Source organism: Phyllopteryx taeniolatus, chromosome 8, assembly GCF_024500385.1.
Source record: "Phyllopteryx taeniolatus isolate TA_2022b chromosome 8, UOR_Ptae_1.2, whole genome shotgun sequence".
NCBI lineage: Eukaryota > Metazoa > Chordata > Actinopteri > Syngnathiformes > Syngnathidae > Phyllopteryx > Phyllopteryx taeniolatus.
Window position 1 is genome coordinate 29692243 of NC_084509.1, and position 14210 is coordinate 29706452.

Consider the following 14210-nt stretch of genomic DNA (forward strand, 5'->3'; position numbering starts at 1 on the left):
CTTAACTTCAACTTGAAATACTATTTTGAAATGTCTGAAACTCGAACCGTGGCTGGAAAGCCTAATTTGAAACGCTAACTCTTGTTTAAAACCCTAACTTTGGTTTGAATCCTACATTTGAAACACCAATCCTTATTTCAAGGTTTGAAACTCTGCTTTAAATCTTAACTATGTCTCGAAATTGTAATTTGAAACCCTAACCCTTTTGGAAACCCCTACCAAGGCTTAAAACCCTTCTTTGAAACCCTAACTTTTGTTTCAAACCTTAACACAGGCTTGAAACCCTCATTTAAAACCCCAACTCTTGTTTGAAACCCTGAACCTTAAATGAATCCTTAATTTAGGGTGGAAATCCTGATTTGAAAACCTGATTGGAAACACTAACCCTTGCGCGCGCGCTCTCTCTCTCTCTCTCTCTCTCTCTCTCGACACAAACATGCCTCACTGGAAAGTCACATCTTGTGTTGAAATCCCCTTGAGGAAATCAATCGCTGGCTTGTTTTTTTGTTTAAAATAGAAACCTCTCGTCTTTCACCCGAAAGGTCTTCCAGCCCACGGATAGATGAGCTCGATCTCCACAATGCCTTTTGCATCTATGACTCACGAGGACATGACAAACACCTCCAAGGTTAGTGGCGCTAACGCTAGCGGAGGGGAATTCTTTAGCGTTGTAATGAAAGGATCCCGTCTGGGACGTGCGGACACGCCCACGAATGTCTTTGCTTTTCAAAGTTGTGTAAGTCACGTGACCAACATCGATGATCGATGTCGGGATGAATTGTCGACGCACCGTTGTTCTACTGCATCTTCGGTTCCGCGGCTAATGCGATGTATAAAAGAAGATGCCTTTCTTTCTCAATATCGCGATGATCTGTCTCACGATACTGCGGCTATCCTATCAAACATTTCCGGATAACACATCTGTAGGATTCCCAGCCGCCCGTGTGAAAAGCATCAATCCCATTCTGTACCCTTGCAAAGATGAGCCAAATGAGGTTTTTTTTCTTCTTCTTTCTTCTTCTTTTGGTCAAGAAAGCAGCCGCTAAGTCGGCGCAGAGGAATGCGAGCGAGCGCTATTGTGTCGACGAGGACGAGATCTCCGAGGCCGCCTCTGGCGTTGCGGTGATAGCGGTGTCGTACGAAACGAAAGACAAACGACGTGTCAAAGCGCGCCGAGATGAAATTGATTAGGTCGGTGAGTGAGTGGAACAAAAAAAGAAACCGCAGCCTCTGTCGCCACGGGCAAAGTTGAAGAAAATTCTTTAAGGATGAAGGCTGGATGGAGATTTTTACAGCGTGACTACTCGGTGTCTGCCTTGGCTGACAGGTTAAGCCACACTTCTTTTTTCCTTTCATAGGAGGCCCATCCAAAGAGGAGCACGAGTGCTACGTGAGCTCACATTCTTTTCAAAACATCCTCCTACGGAATCACCTCGTTCGCGTGACGACGTCATCATGGATCATAAAGCAATTATATTTCGGATATTTGCGTGTTGACTGGGAGTATTGCGTAATCTAGACGACTTCATTGTTAAGCTCGGACTTTGGGTTCCGACGCCACACGTTCGTCGACCTGCAGCGAGCGTACGTTGTTTTGTTAGCACGAGCTCTCGAACTTTATACACTAAGTACCACTTCAAGTACTAATAAAATACAATACAAATAGAATTCTAATGGGAATTGTTTAATTAAAGGCCGACCAATATGGGACCTTTGGGGCCGACACCGATAAAAAAACAAAAAACAAAGTGAATATGCAATATACGGGCCAATATTGGAAATAAGAACATTGATTTACAGGAGATGTGTGTATATATATATATATATATATATATATACTGCGCGTGCATTCACCCATTCTCATAATATCCAAAATAGTGTACGATTCAAGGCAAATAACAATGAACTCTCACGAGTAACAGTGTCAACATAAGGATTGAACCGGAAGCCGTGTAAGTCTAAAAGGAGGGAATGGCGGCCACGCGAATTAACAGCTGCATTCTCAAAGGCAACGAATGCGACCGGCAACTGGGCTGCTCCTCTTGTCTTTGGAAACGTTTGGAGGCTCCATCAGTTCATGCGAGCGAGGGCAGCGCTCGTCTGGCTGATTGAAAAGTATCTTACAATCGATTCATATGTTGTAATATTCTTCTCAATTTCGTTTGGTGTATGTTCCCCGATGAAAGGAGCAAGTCAGTACTTTTCCATCACCCGGTATGTATCCTCCGCATTCGAGGCTCGATTTATCGCGTTGGTTGTATTGCCTTTGAGAACGACCGCTCCAGTCCTCGTAGGGAACGCTCACACTGACAACTCGGGGGTTTTTAACGGGCGATACTTTGACCGGCGCGTGACTACGCTGACTTGCCGATCAGTGACTCAAAACGATCACTGCTAAAGCCATGTGAATAGGCTTCATTACAGCGTGGGAGCGACGTTTAAACATTCAAAGATAGACAACATCATTCAAGTATTAATTACAAGGTGGCTAACAACCGCAACATTGTTGAGACCGCTGGGTCCATTTCATGAAAATCACTTCAAAACCACCGTTTGATGGATCTTAATAGCAAACATCTGAAATGGAACCTCAACTGGAAATTACGTTAGGAAGAGGAACACATTCATCGAGTGCTTGTTTAATCTTGAAAGCGGCCGGTGATTAAAAGTGTCAAATAATAAGCACGGGTCTTTTTGTGCCCAACCTCAGATGCTTGAATAAATCACCCCGAGAAATGCAGTCAATAAGGTTTGTTGACTGAGCGTAAACGCATCTCAGCCGCTACATTTCTTTGATTTGGTGTCACATGAGCCGTCGAGGGCGGACACTAAATAAACTGCGGAAACGCATTTGGGCGAAGAAATGCCGAAGAGCTGACGGCGAAAATGAAAGGCAAATATCTTCATTCTCAATTGGGGAATTTCACTGAAAATCTGGCAATTTAGAAGGTGGAATGCTTTGAATTGGTCGAGAAACGCGGAGGGAGGAGATGAATATTGTTCGCCTCATAGCATCGTTGCATAAGTCGGGATGGTTTGAATCCGTCAAGGGAGGAGGAGGATGCAAACATGTTCAATGTTGATGTCGATTTGGGAATGTTGCGATGGAAAATGGGGACTAATGAAACATTTGAGAATTTCGGAGATTTCGAAAATAGTTCCCAAGATGAGCTGAGTAGTCATAGAATAGAAATGTGGAAGTAGAGGAACGGTGAAAATTGGCAAAATGATATTCATGACATTTGATGGCATTCATACAAGAATCCAAATGCCTTCTTTTTCTTTTTTGGTGACTTTCTGCAGCGTAACTCAATTTAACGAGCGTTATATTGTCAAACATTCAACACCCAAATAGCTTTAAAAAAAAAAAGAGATTCGAGTGGACTTCAAAAAAGGCGACGTCGTGTCCTTGAAAGATAAAAATGCGCTTAAATTCAGTTGTTAAAACTTTGTTGCACTTAATCCACAGTCATGCCTTTGGGAGAGCATTTGCAGACGGAGGCGGGGGGATTTTGGGGGGGGGGTGGGGTCAGCGTCAGACATCTGGAGCTAATATGGCCGCCTTCATGTGGTCTGGCTTCTATTGCTTTGGACTTTTATCCTCCAACACTCGGTCTCCATGACTGCAGAGGAGGGTTTGAAAGTGCTTCAAGTCATGACTTCATATCACAATACGCACTTATTTGCACTTCGGTCTTGACTTTTACTGTTGAACATTGGGTGACAAAAACAGTAAAAAGATTGAAAAACTCAAAAACGTCACGAGAGGCGTCCTGGCTCGTCGGTCCACCAATGTAACAGACCGCGGAAGTAAGGGGGTCCAGGGTTGCCATGGCAACAGATCTCATTATGAAAACTGAGGGTAGCATCAACATGGTGAGTTGATTTTGAAGGCGTTATTTGGATGTTACATTATTACATACGGTTGCTTTAAGTATAGCGTGACATACGTTGGCGACGCTAACACAACATCGGCGAAGTCCTGGCTCCTCCTACTTTGAGGTTGATTTACTCCATGTTGTTGCTCCAAGGATGGACTTGGTTGACGTTAGCACCAATGCTAGTAGCCTTAAAGTAGCAAAAAGAGACAGCAACATAAATTTGCAGCTATTATTTTAAGATAAAATGACGACATATTGTTACTTTAAGTCACATATGCTAACACCAACCACAACACGAAAGTGTCCTGGCTGGTTCACCAGTATAACAGACCCTTAAAATAAGGGCTCCACCGTCGCCATGGCAATAGCAGACACCTCCCATCTTATTATCATAACACAGCGTCAGCGTAATTTGAGGGCCGTTAGTTCAAGGTCAAAATATGACATCATTTCTTTAAGTACAAACTTGACGGTGTTCCCGGCTTGTCCGACAAGATTGTTAATGTGATCTCGGGTTGCCGATTTCAAAGCTGTGGCACTGAGACGGTCTCGTTCCGAGTAATTATCACATTGGTTCGAGGTTTGACTTTTTAGCTGGAAAGTGCTCGGCTCCGTTGGCGCTGGTCATTAGCGCTGATTAGCATCATCTCGAGAGCTCATCTGTAATTTCCAAAGGGGCAGGCTGCATGTTCGAACCCGATGAAAATCTCACTTTGTGTCGACTTGGCGGAAACACAAATTGGTTTTTGAAGGATCCCTCAAAATGGCCAGAAGGAGCCTAACATTTCGACTTCAAAGAAATATGGCAGACTTCCTGTGTGTTTTCGGGCTTGGGTTTTTGAGACTTTTTTTTGTGTGGGTCTACTCGTGATAGACGTGCCTACCAAGTTAAGCAGGTTTCAAGGGATGCGTTTTCAAAGTTCTGCTCCTAATGGCGAGTCATCAGACTTCGCTGCCATGCAAGGACAAAACCAAAAATGAAAATCTTGCAAATTAGCACTTGGTGACGTGGTTCAAATTTGGTAGAAATAAAATGTCTTGAAGGGAGCTGAAAAAAAGGGAAGACTTTTTTACAGGCATGGCTTCTTGAGGCATTTTTGTGGATCGGAATTAGAATTTTTCAATTTACGTTTCTTATGGCGAGTCATCAAACTTGGCTGCCACGCTCCACCTACTGTACATGCAATGACGAAGCATTTTTTCCATGTGTCTCGCAGACAGGATTCAAATTTGGGAGCAATTAGAAAACAAATTCTGGGGCAAAATCTGTCGTGGAAATGGTCAAATTCGTCCAAAAATGGCCGCTCACAAACCGAAATCTCCCACGACCTGTGTTGTCTTTTTGGACATGGCTTCCTGAGATTTTTTGGGTGGGTCTACTTATGATAGAAAATTCTCCCAGCTTGGGGGGGTTAATTTAAAAAACGAAAAAAGTCACGGCTCAGCCTTACCAAAATCAAAATCAAAAATCAGGACGAGCAAACCTGGTTTTTGTTTGCTTGTTTTTTGTATTGGACGGGCAGTATTTTACCCGTACAGCGAAAGCCCACTTTTCATCGAGCGAATAGCGAAAATCCGCGAGTAATTGCTGCAAACATACGTAATGGCCCGTGGATGGAGTTAAAGCACTACTTATGTCTCAAGGAAACGCCTCAACTCTCTCCAACATAGTGCCTTGGCAACCCAGCAAGTCGGCGAATTTGGGATTGTCGAACCGTTGCATGTGCGTGTTTTCACTTAATACGCTATTTCACTGAGGGTTCAACCAGAGGACTGCATGGATGGCATTAAGTTGTGATGAAACGCTGGCTTGAAATATGAAGAAAACAAACGGCGGGGATGAAAAAAGCCACCAAATCTTTGTAATTAGATCAAGGTGCTGTCAGCTTCTCGGTCCCATAAAGCAAAACGTTGTCTCTGCTGCCGTTTGCTACTCCTAAAGATCTGGGCCGCGACGCCCGCTGCGTGCGTACGCTCCTTCTGCGCACCGCAGGCGTGAGGAGTCGCCCTGTAATTATCACCTCAACCCCGGAGGGAAAACGGGACGCCTCCATCCGGACTCGGCGTATTCGAGATCGGCTCGTCGGCGAGAACTGTCACGAAGAACCAATTGAACTCATTCTGTCAAATGGGAGCGCAAAAACGTGCTGATGCGCTTTGAATTCTTTGGAACAATGGCGTGAAAGAAACCTCCGTGTTATTTTTCTTGCCAGGAGGGCTGAGAGCGATGAACGTGCGTCAACATTTATCTTCTCACTTTCTTCTACTCCCGCCTCGTCACTTTACTTCGATGAAAAATGTTAGCAATAAAAGTTCAAACGAATGAAAGCAGTCCACCCTAAGATGACAACTAAAAACGCAAGAGAATTCTAGATTCTAATTCTATATTCTAGGCTGAATGTCAGCGGCTTTTTCAATCGGTGAACTGCGTCGACTCTTCTCACGACCGCGACACACACACGCATTCTCCGCTCATACCATACATATGCATACATATGAGGTGGTTAATAAACTTGTCCGACTTACTCGGCGTGACCAGTCGAGATCTTTACCTACTCAAAAGCTGCGCCGGTCAGAAATACGCCGCCATCTACCGGGATCTGTTTGTCAATTTCAAAGACGAGGCGAACGAAAATGCTCTTCCGCGCCTTCCTGTTGCAAAAACAGAATCAATGAAATCGGCCAAGTGACAGTTCGTAACTAAGGGCGCTCATTTGTGCATCCAACGACACAGGAGCTCTGTTTAGAGTTTAGCAATTTAAAAAAAAAAAAGACCAAAAATTCCCCCCCCACCCCCCACGTAGCCAAAGTGCCCTGAAAATTGACATCATCCATCGCGGTCATCAAGCGTTCCTCCGAGCCAGCGGAGCGTGTTTGCCTCCTTGAGCTTCTACTGCTTTTGGCCGCACTTTGCGATGGAGAGCGTCTGGACTCCATCTGCGCTTCCCGCCAAAGCCGCGCGATTCGATCCGCGGTTCATTAGCGACGCTCGAATCCATCCAACCCGCGCGCCCTCGCTGAACCTCACCTCACTGTTGCCCTCTATCGGATCAAACCGTGACTTCGTGTCACGACGTGATGAGCACAATCCGTTCCGGGACGCTGCTCCGCTTCAAAGCCATTTCCCCCTCTCCCATTGGGAAATCATTTCAAGGTGCTCCGGGCTTTTTTCACCACCACAAAACCTTTATTGACTGTGCTTGTGCCGTTTTAAATAACATTTCAACATTCCCGACTGTCACAGGAGTGTAAAACTAAGCCTCCCCTTTTTCATCCTCAAAATGATCATCCAACTTCAACACCCATGCTTAGCTCACAATTGATGGCGGAGATTAAAAAAACCACAAACTTTTGAAAAGTTCAATACAACTGAACTGTCCTTGGGCGGATATTGTTCGGCATGCTGCGTTTGTGCCACTTTTTGGCCCGTTGGTTCCATTTGGACTTTTCTCGCACTTTAATCTGAGGACTCGTGAATTTTGATGGGATCGTCACAGGCGTCCGGCCACCTTCCCGTGGCTTCAGTTAGCATCCTTTTTGCCGAGTCGAGATGCCGTTAATCCCGTAATCCGCCTCATCCATCACCGGGAGACGACGTCAGGGCCCGCAGAAGCAAAAGAAAGCCAGCCCAGACGGCAGTAAGGCCGACTCGAGCGTGAACGGCCCAACACCGGCTGTTCCAGAGGAGGAGGTGATGTGAGACGCGAGAGAAGTCAAGCGCCAAAGTGGCGAGGACTATAAATAGAATATGTTTTATTTATCTGTTCTGTGCGCAGTTCCCACATGCGCTTGGTTGCGCACACACATGCACATTTTATGTTGACTCCGGAGTTCATTTGCAGGACGCCGCTGCGGATCTCGGAACAATTTCTTGCAAAGCTAAGGTAGCTACTGTTACGAAAATATACTAATCCGATAAATTCTCACATTTCTTGCATTTAAACTCTCTCTCTCATTATATTTTTTGGGGGCATATTTGGAATTTGGGAGTTTTTTTGTCAATAATTTGTAGAATAAAACATAAACCTACAAAGAGCAAAATCAAGAGAAATTGATGATTTTGAAGTGGTATCTTCATTTTTTTTTCTAGCGTAATTTTCTTTTTATCATTTTTGCTATATATTTTTACATTAAATGGGTAAATACGACCCCCAACCTCACAGTTAATTCTTTGGCTTTTTGAAACCCTTAAAACAATTGTTTTTTTTTTTGCAATTTTGTCGCATATTTGCAGGATTGTGACACACAAGCGACTCTCCCACGAGTCATCTTGTCCGTCTTTTCTCCTCGTACGAGTCTGGTAATGATGCGGGGTTGAGGGTTGACGTTAACACAACATTTTCCAGCTTCCGAGCTTGTACCAGACACAACAGTTAATTGATTAAAAGAATGAGTTAATTAAGGCATGAAAGTGCGAATTTTCTGCCCTGTTATATTTGTTTCTTTGCAGCAGCAGGAAAAAAGGCTGATCATTGGTCAACGGAACCCGCTGCATGTTACGTTATTAAATAAATACAAACAAATATACATGATCAAAAAGAAAATAACATTATGTAAATAACATTTTTTTCAATAAATACAATAAAAAGAAAATATTTTATTATGATTATCTAAAAAATAGTCATTCATGTACAACATTTTTTAGTCATAGAAACAATAATAAAATACATGTGTACAGTATATAATAAAACAATAAAATTAACAAGCCAGTTGAAGGAGTTCTATGACTTTTTTTTTTTTTTTTTTTACATTTAAATTTTTTTGTTTAGTTTTTTTGCACAATTGAAAACATAAAAAAAACATAACAAGAGGGTTAAGGCATGAAGGTGCCCGTTCACCCAAAAATTGTTCATGGGTCATTGTGACCCATTTAGTCATCAAGAAATCAGCTTCATTAAAAAATAGATCATTTGAAAAAATATATAACAAAAAGCACCAAAGAAAAAAAACTCTTCTCTTTCATTATGTTAAATGTATTAATAAGTAATAAAGGACTACATTTTTTGTTTAATATAGAGCAAGATAATAATGTTGGCATAAGATGTCTGTTGGGCTGCAAGCATGCCGTTATGTTGATGGGCCTTGCCCCGCAAAGTTCGAACAACAATTTAGACTCAAAACGCAATCCAGCAACGTTGCCCGAAAACATTTTGTCCAGGCAGCATGCGCTTAATGGTCCGTGCAGGTGCGCGATGGCCATCTGTGCCGCATTAGGCCCACACGTGGCGCACCTGCGACTGTGCTGCTTGCAAATCCAAAGCGCCTGTTACTGTAGGTGGGATGCTTCAGGCTGCGCGGTGGAGGTCAAGGTTCAAACCACGACACTCCCCGAACAGACCACCGCGGCAGAACGTCCACTTCCTCAATAAATGTAGTGGAGGGCAAACGTCCGAGGTCAGGCTACGCAACCGCCACAAAAATTCAAGCTGGGAAAAGCGCAGGAACAGCAATCCACAAGGGACCTTGCATAGAAAAATAACTCAGAGTTTTCACTAGACCAAAAAGTGACAGGGGAAATGTTATACAGGCAAGGTTAGTTGGGTAAGCGAATGGCCACAGAACCATGGACCGAGAGCGGAACGGGAACGGGAACACCATGAGGAAATTACTTCAGCAAACGGTGACAATAAGACTCTTAGTTGGAGTTTAGGTGCCCCAAAATTCCACTTTCATTAGAACACATAGTGACAGGGGAAATGTGGATATCGAGCAGGAACAGGAACATCAAAGAAATTACGGCACAACCACTAACACACTTGGCTGGAGTTTCATTGCCCAAAAATCTTCTTATGACCAGACAGTAACAGGGAAATTGGTTGTAAGGTAATGGCCACACAAGCCTGGATCAAGATCCAAGACAGGAACAGGAACATGATTCAAGCAAAAAATAATAACCATAAGACTCTTAATTGGAGTTTGGGGGCGCCAAAATCCACTTTCAATCGATCACATCATGACAGAGACATGACAAATGTGGATAGAGGACAGGGAGAGGGACACACTAAAGGAATTACTCCTCCAAAAACAATAACCGTAACTACCCTCTTGGTTGGAGTTTGGGTGCCCCAAAATCTGCTTTCGGTAGATCACATCAAGACAGGCAAAATGTGGCTAGAGGACAGGAACAGGAACACACTGAGGATATTATTCATCCATCCATTCATTTTCTTTACCGCTTCTCCGCACTAGGGTCGCGGGGGTCCCAGCTGACTCTGGGCGAGAGGCGGGGTAAACCCTGAACTGGTCGCCAGCCAATCACAGGGCACATAGAAACAAACAACCACTGGCACTCACATTCACAACTACGGGCAATTTAGAGTCTTCAATTAACCTAGCATGCATGTTTTGGTGATGTGGGACCAGAGTACCCAGAGAAAACCCACGCAGGGACCGGAGAACATGCGAACGCCACACAGGCGAGGCGGGATTTGAACTCGCAACCTCAGAACTGCGGGGCAGACGTGCTCGCCAGTCAAGCAACGTGCCGCTGTAAGGAAATGACGCCTCCAAAAAGCAATCACAGTAACCTTCTTGGCTGGAGTTAGGTGCCCAAAAATTCACTTCCACAAGACTACACAGGGACCGTGAAAATGTGAACATAGAGCAGGAACACACTAAGGAACTGTCGTGACCAGTATTTCTGTTAAGATTAGATTTAGTTTTGTTTCCTGTTATGTCTTGTGTGTCTTATGTGCCCACCTGTTCTCGTCAGCCCTGTCCCCTGTTCCTTGTGCCAACCAATCAGCTCCCTCCATCCACTCGTGTCTGGTCCAGGTGTGTGCCTTGTTGTCTCTTGTATTTATTTCCCAGTTTCGCTGATTATTTAATGTAATTTTTGTCATCATATGTTCACCTTTCCTGAGTCCCGTCATGCCAGTTTCCCTGTCGTTTGTATTAGTGAGTGTTTTTGTTGTTTATATGCTACTTTGAGCCTTGTATTTGGAAATAGTCAATTTCCTGTTTGCTTCCGCATCTTGTTTAAATGTTTGGGTGCCCAAAAATCCACTTTCGATAGACCCCGCGGAAAACGTGGCTGGAGAGCACGAACAGTAACTGGATACGAAAAACAGTATCAGTAACCCACTTTGTGAAAGTTTAGATGAGTAATAATTCACTTTCAGTCGACCACGCAGTGACGGAGAAAACATGGATAGCGAACAGAAATAGTAACAGGAATACACTAAAGAAATTACTACGAAAAACAGTATCAGTAACACTCTTTGTAGGAGTTTAGATGAGCAAAAATCTACTTTCAAGACAGTGACAGAAAAAAAAAAATACTCTCATAAGTGAATGGCAACAGAACAGGAACAGAAACAAAGAGCAACTCTGTTCCTTTCAAACGTGACCTCCAGGTAGTCAATTTGCGTCGTCACTGCGACGCCTGCAAACTTCAGCTCGAGCAGAAACAGCAAATCTTGTTTTGTGCTTGTTCCGGTGCTAATCTGTCAGAGCCGTCAATACCAGAAAGTCTCCGAATGCTTCTGTTTTCTGCCCACGCAAGCAAGCAAAAGTCCATCAAACAAACACAAACCGTCGACACCTCTTGAAATCAAACTGTTTCTTCCATGTTTAAATTCTAAAGCCAAATTCATCACCAACATTGCCTCACTAGCTTTACCTGGATTTGTTGTTTTTGTTTTTTTTACAAATGAAAACTTGTTTTGTTGGCCAAAGAAAATCTGCTTTCACAAGACCACACAGTAACAGATGTGGCTAGGGAGCAAAAACAGGAACAGGAATACCTTATGCACACCACGGAGTTAGGGTGCCCAAAAATCCACTTTCACCAGACCACACAGTGACAGGTACAATGTGGACAGAGAGCAGGAACAATAACTACACTAGCAAAATGACCCCCAAAACATGAACAGTAACGCTCTTCATTGGAGTTTGGTTGCCCCAAAATCCCCTTTGACGAAACCACGCGGTGACAGGGAAAATCTTTTTACCTACCACAAAAGCCTGGATGAAGAGCAGGAACAAGAACACATCAAACAAATGAATACCCCTTTATCTACTTCCTTGTGTTCCTGCATAATTACATTCTATGAACATCGATATAAAACTAAAGTAATCCTTTACTTTAGTAATCCTACACATCCTTATTCCGATATAGATTCATACAAATCATATCAGTAACTGCAGTATCTTGATTCATGAAAAGGGGCGGGGGGGGAAACACAAACAAAATAAATAACCATAGAAAACAAACAGCGATGCCTACATAATACAGTGGTGCCTTGAGATACAAGTTTAATTCATTCAGCGTGCATACTCTTAACTCAAAACCTCTGCAATCATCTTTCCGGAAATGCCAATAATGCCTTGCAGCCTCCCCATCCCAAATGATGTTTTGTTTTTGAAGAAGGAAAAATAGCACTGTAATATTTCACTTTATAAAAACAGAATCATAAAGGATGTATACGTAGATAGAATGTAAAGAACTAAACAGTTTATGCTTTATAGTCTAATGTTTCATCCATCAATCAGTGTGCCGTGCCCGCTTTGGCCACCGGGAGGCACTCTTGTATGCAACAGTGATGTGCACAAACGAAGAAGCATAGACTTCTTCCTTTGCTGTTCCACCACTTAGTAAGTAACTGCGATATTCGTCATTTTTTCCACCGTATGCGTTTAAATATTCGTTTCAAAAAAGGGTATTAAAACCGCGACTGTCGATGCTGACTGTTAGCATGTCAATGGCGTTTTTCCCATTCATTTGGCCGTTATGTGTTAGCATTAAGCTAGCAGACGCTCCTAAGGCATAGCTGTGGTTGTTGTACAAACACAAGATGTAATTCTGTTAATTGTATACTTAGTTTGACCGTAAACGTCAACTGGGAGTGACATGAAATCATCTTGAAACCTCCCTCTTTTTGCGGCAATGTTCACCATTTGTTAAAGTGGTGCTGATTGGGAAGCGAGTTGAATCGGGTTTACTGCTACCGACCGTCAAGCGCTCGTATCTCACCTTGGACGACGACGGCTCGTATCTCCAAAAGGTGTTATTCGGGTCACTCGTATCTCAAGGCACCACTGTACACATACAAAATCATAAATATCAAAAAATGATTTCTTGCCCCATCCATCCATCCATTTTCTAGCGCTTATCCGAGGTCGGGTGGCGGGATTTCTTATCCCATATAGCAATAACATATATTTATATTGAAACGAGATGACTAGCATATTCACTGTTCTTGTGCCAGCATGAATTTTGGAGAATGGGTTGGGAAAAAAACAATCAGGAAATAGGCCAATTTGCCAATAATTTGCAGCGTAATGCAAAGTCACTCTGACGCCGTCGCATCTGCTTGAGCCACTCAGCCGGACTCGGCACCACTCAGCATCCCGTCGTCGTCGTCATTTCATCTTGGAAGGGTATCAAGACCACCGCGTCCTTTTAACCTCTGCGCGGAGGACGGACACAAGGGGACAGGCACGCGCGCGCACTCGCCACTTCATCCTTCAAAGAGTCGAGCGCTGCCAAACAATCCCATTAGCTCTCAGCAGCCAAAAACCACGACGGTCGTTCCTTTTCCGACTTTCGACCTCCGAGCAAGCGCGCGTCAGCGGACGTAACAACTGAGAGCGTGACTAGGAGTGGCTTTTTACGACCGAGCGGCCCGCTCATCAATAAGACGCTGCCAGTGAGACCCTGAGGGACGCCATTAGGAAGTAGAAAGATGGCTGCGGAAAAGCCACAACGGCAACAGCGGAAGAGAGACAATTGATTAGGTACACTAATGGACAATGGCCTGATTGCTCAAGAGAGGTCAAGGTGTTACAAAAGGTCAAAGGGGAAAAAAGTCACAAAATTATGAGTAGAGGCACTTTTTGTCTCATAATTGCTTGATTTTAATCTGAATGTTGCAACTTTGTCTCTGATTTCTGACGCTATTGCCGTAATATTGCGACATTATTCTCCTAATAATACGTCTCTATTCTTAGAAAGGTTCATCTTTTTTGTTATATAATTCCATGACACGAATCTTGAAATATTGCCTATAGGTGTATTATGCCAATATTACAGTTTTTTTTTCCCTTCATAGTTCTTTGACTTCATACTTGTATTATTAAAGCATTTTTCTAATATTGTTGCAATTTAGTAAAAAAGAAGAAAATCTCATAAATCCATGAGTTTTTGGTTACAATTCTTTGACTTTGTCTTAAAGTCTGAAATTATTCCCGTATAACTTTCAATTCATTCTTAATTCTTATGAAATTCTCTGACTTTATTCTGTTGTAGTTTTTTCGTCATGTCATCACGTTATATTGAGAAAAAACAATTTGGAATTCGAGGACTTATTCCTGCAGTATTACAATAAT

At 43.2% G+C, this 14210-nt stretch overlaps 2 protein-coding genes across 7 annotated transcripts in view; one reads left to right on the forward strand and one right to left on the reverse strand.

Annotated features, from left to right (window-relative positions):
* robo1 (roundabout, axon guidance receptor, homolog 1 (Drosophila)) overlaps nucleotides 1–14210 on the reverse strand; it is a 231538-nt gene that overhangs the window by 170316 nt on the left and 47012 nt on the right. The window lies entirely within an intron of this gene.
* The window catches only part of LOC133481884 (uncharacterized), a 36356-nt gene that overhangs the window by 19649 nt on the left and 2497 nt on the right, over nucleotides 1–14210 (forward strand). For 2 of the 5 annotated variants that reach the window (XR_009789631.1, XR_009789634.1), the window contains exons 6-8: nucleotides 543–628; nucleotides 1033–1195; nucleotides 1359–1822. The exons of 1 other annotated variant lie outside the window; for it this stretch is intronic. The gene's annotated coding sequence lies outside the window, so the exon portion shown is untranslated. Of the gene's footprint in view, nucleotides 1–542; nucleotides 629–1032; nucleotides 1196–1358; nucleotides 1823–14210 lie in introns of those variants that run through there. 2 more of the 5 variants (XR_009789632.1, XR_009789633.1) reach the window with 2 other exon arrangements.